The sequence below is a fragment of the Zingiber officinale genome, chromosome 5A (genome assembly GCF_018446385.1).
Source record: "Zingiber officinale cultivar Zhangliang chromosome 5A, Zo_v1.1, whole genome shotgun sequence".
Classification (NCBI taxonomy): Eukaryota; Viridiplantae; Streptophyta; class Magnoliopsida; order Zingiberales; family Zingiberaceae; genus Zingiber; species Zingiber officinale.
The window spans coordinates 3140633-3145259 of record NC_055994.1 but is presented as its reverse complement, the minus strand read 5'-3'; positions in this window follow the sequence as shown (position 1 = coordinate 3145259).

Here is a 4627-nt window from a genome sequence, read left to right as displayed (position 1 = left end):
TTACGGCGTACCTGGCACCACTGCCACCTGGACCTACCGTGTACCCGACACCAGTGGCACCTGTGTTAGTTAGAGCCCTAGAGCCAATCATTTGATGAATGTATTATGGACTTGTTGTATCATATTCTTATATAAATAAAGGCATTTCTTTTTGGTTATTATACTTACTTGTATTGGTGCCAAATAAACTAAGTATAATAGCATCTTTGAGTAGAAGGTTCTCACCTATATCAATCGGTTAGTTGAACCGATAGTGAGATGATATAGGGAACACTACTCTTAATCATTTCTAGTCAAGTATTAACATTCAGGGACAATGTTAATGCAATAAGACTAGCATGTAGGTCAACTCGATGACTTGATCTCACAAGTCATGGATATAGAGATATCAAGTTGACACATGGGTATGCATTGGAGAATGTATACTGAATGACCCGCCATGAGAAAGTATCATGAATCGTTATATGAGTGTCATATACTTTCTCATGTGGCTATTAGTATGACTACTAGTTCTTAGACCTGAAGTAACCATTGATCCCTACATAAGGAGTTATGTACTTTGGTTTCGTCAAACGTCACCCGTAACTGGGTGGACTATAAAGGCGATTACTGGGTATGTAACAAATTATGCAGAGGGATGTGAGTGATGTAGATGGGATCTATCCCTCCTATATGACGGGAGAGACATCAATATTCTTGATAGAGTGAGACCACTAAGTGCATGGCCATGCCCAAATGAATCAATATAAGATATTGAGCTTATTTGATCGAGTGAGTCTACTTGGAGTTCAAGATTTAGATTGATTAGAGGATGACACGGTCTATGCCTCACATTGATCAGTCTAGATGTCTAGGATAGAAGGACACTTGTCATATATTGTGAGAAGTCACAATTAGTAGTCACAAGGTGATGTTGGATCTCAACATTTTGTAACTTGGGTAGTAATGATGTGTTGGTAGATACCGCTCATTACTTATGCTCTTAAATGGGTTTAGGGGCATTGCCAACGTTACAAGAACCTATAGGGTCACACACTAAGGATAATTAGATGGAGATTAGGTTCATATGATGAACCAATAGGATTAGATTCATTTGATGAATCAAATAGGATTAAGAGTAATCCTAATTGAGCTAATTGAGTTAGACTCAAGTTGATCCATGTGTTCAATGAGTCTAATTTAGATTGTGACACATTGAATCAATTTAATTAAATGAATTAGATTCATTATATTAAATTGGCTTGAATTAAATGGTTGGATTAGATCAACCATGAGAGAAATTAAGTCAAGTTTGACTTGACTTGAGAGGAAGAGGAAGAGTCAAGTTTGACTTGACTTTATGCCACATCATTAGTGAGTTGGCAAGATGTGGACCAATGATGATGCTCCACATCATCATGGTTACTTAAGTGAGAAGCCACCTCATGGAGGTTACAATTCTTCACTTTAATGACCTCCACATTAATTGTGATTAATGTGAAGGGGGTTACACCTCCTAATGTGGCCGGCCACATCAAGGCAATTGAGGATGAGTTTTTCATTTTTGGGTGTATCTCTCTTTTCTTCTTCCTCCTCAAACTCTTCCTTCTCTCCCTCTCCTCCTATCTTGGCCGAACCATCCAAAGGTGCTAGCACACCTTTTGTGTGGTTTTTCTCCACCTACTTGTTCGTGTGGATACTTCTAGAGGAGTGTCTACTTTGACACTCTCGAGATCCAACACCTTGGACGAGCGGGATTCGCGAAGGACGCGCATCAAGGGTATATTCCTTTTCCTTTGTAGATCTACTGTAGATCAAGGTTTAGAAACTCGTACTCGTAATGTTTTCGATATTTTATCTTCGCACGGATCCGGTGGCGGGGGTTTCGGGGTTTTTGTGACGCGAAAAAGTGATTTTCGCGACCCGAAAAATCCAACAGTGGTATCAGAGCCACGTACGAAGCTTGTACGAGTTTAGTTTTTGTTTTTATGACAAAAATTCAGTACTTTATTTTTCTATAAATTTCTGATTTTTAGAGTTTTTATGGGTATTTTTCTCATAGAAGCGAAGCACAAGTGTTTCGACACTTGTAGGCTTCGACTAACGAGAAGTTTTTTCCAAAACGGCAAGGTTTCGCCCTAAATCTTTTTGGGACAGCGGGCTATGGTGCTATTGGATCGCTAAGGGACACTCACGATGGTTAGATCGCGGGTAGGGGCGCTGCCCCTGGCCCCGCAAGGGGATTCATTCCGCGATTGCGCCCGAAAATCGCTAAACGAGACCGCCGGGAAATTTTACTCTTAAAAATTGTAAAAATTAGTATTAAAATTACAGAAAATTATGGAAATTACATAATTTAGAATTATGTATAATTTTTGATGGTCATGGCCCAAAAAGATTCAATCTGATTGGATTTATGTTGTAATTCATATTACGGCCTGCGCGCCATTATTTGTGTTGTGCGTGTTGTACATTTGATTCGCGACCTGCGCGTTGTGCCTTTCTCTATTATATATTCTTGTTGTAAATTAGTTTAGAATCGAATGTAACTCGAGTTTCAAAATTATAATGTACAAAATTGGAGCGGTGGAAGGTCCACTCGAGATGGAGTTACGAGGAGGGCGCGAGCAACACAAGGTGGTCAAAGGGAGGAGCTTGAGAAGCTATTGACCCTAGGTTGACCATCTGATCTTCTCATTGTTGGTTGCTACTCGGAAAGCCTAATGGTTCCACTGTACAAAAATTTTGTACAAAGGTCTGAACTTTTTCCTAGCTACCATGTGTTCTTTTAAATTAAACTTGGATCGCCTACGGAACTTAACACGTTTGATCCAAAGTTTAATCTATTTGTTCTTTTAGGTTTAGACTTGGATCTCCTGTGGAACTTAACACTTTCGATCCAAATCACCTAGGTTATTAATTCTATTAAATATTAATTTCCAAAATTGGCTTCCAGTACTGACGTGGTGAGGCACATGGCCTTCTTGGATATGGGAGCAACCACCACCGACTAGACAAAGCCTTTTAAGGAAAGCTAATATTTAATTTCCTTAAATAACTTTAGGTCAACCAAAAAGAACAATCAAATCACAAGGAAAAAGAAAAACAAAAGAACACAACATCGAAAATAAATTCGAAATTCTAGAATCGCATGCCTCTTGTATTTGGTATTTTTACAAAGAAATAAAACTAGCATGATGCGGAAAAACATTACTAGTTATACCTTTCTTTTGAAGACAAAGACATCTTGATCTTCTACAGTATTCCTCTTCTAATCCCGGACGTTGTGTGGGCAACGATCTTCTGAGACGAGAACCACCATGCACCTTCTTCTTCCTTGCAAGTTTCGGCCATCAAAACTTCTCCTAGGATGAAGAGGTTCGGCCACCACCACCATGCTCCAAGGGATGCTAGAAACAAAGCTTTCTTTCTCTCCTTCTTCTTCTTCTTCTCTAAACTTGATCCGGCCACCATATGAATCTCCACAAGAAGGATGAGGTTCGGCCATCAAAGAGAAGAGAGGAGGAGAGGATGGCCGGCCACACCAAGGAAGAAAAAGAGGGAGAAAATAGAATAGAGTTCTAAGCCATGAAGGCACCTCTACCTCCTCTTTTATATTCCTTGGTCTTGGCAAAGAAAATTTAATTAAAAACTTCCTTAATTCTTTTGCCATGAAAAATAAAATTTTATTTAATTAAAAACAATTTTCCTTTTCTCAATTTACATGGCCGGCCACCATCAAGCTATAAACAAAGAGAGTTTTAATTAATTAAAACTTCCTAATTTGTTTCCAGAAATTTATAAAAAATTTCTCCAATAATTTTCCCTTCATGGTGGATTATAAAAAGGAAATTTTATAAATTAAAATCATTCTTTTAAACATGTGGATAATTTTCAAAAGGAAAGTTATCTCTAAAAATTAAAATCTCCTTTCAATCTACAAATAAGGAAAGATATCAAATCTTTTCTTAATCTTTTGTAGAAAGAGATATTTAATTTTTAAACTCTCTTTTAAATTATGAACATGGTTAAAAAAGGAAAGTTTTCTTAAAATTAAAATCCACCTTTCAATCTACAAATAAGGAAAGATTTCAAATCTTTTCTTAATCTTTTGTAGAAAGCTATAAAAGGAAAGATTTAAATTTCAAACTTTCTTTACTATGATATCCACATAAGAAATAATTTTAATAAAAAACCTTTTTAAATATGATGTGGCCGGGCACCTAAGCTTGTGCTCCAAGCTATTGGCCGGCCACCTTAAGGCTCAACCTTTAGGCTTGGCCGGCCCTAAGCTTGAGCTTCAAGCTTAGCTTGGCCGACCCCTATAGGTTGGGTAAGAAGGTGGGTATGTGGTGGGTATAAATATCTATATACAAGAGGCTACGATAGGGACCGAGAGGAGAAATTGGTTTTGGTCTCCCGATGAAATTAAGCTTCCCGTGTTCGCCCCGAACACACAACTCAACTTCATCAATAATAATTCATACCACTAAAGAATTATTATTGAACTAACGCACCAATCCCAAATTACATTTTTGGGCTCCTTCTTATTATGAGTGTGTTAGTCTCCCTGTGTTTAAGATGTCGAATGTCCACTAATTAAGTGAGTTACTGACAACTCATTTAATTAATATCTTAGTCCAAGAGT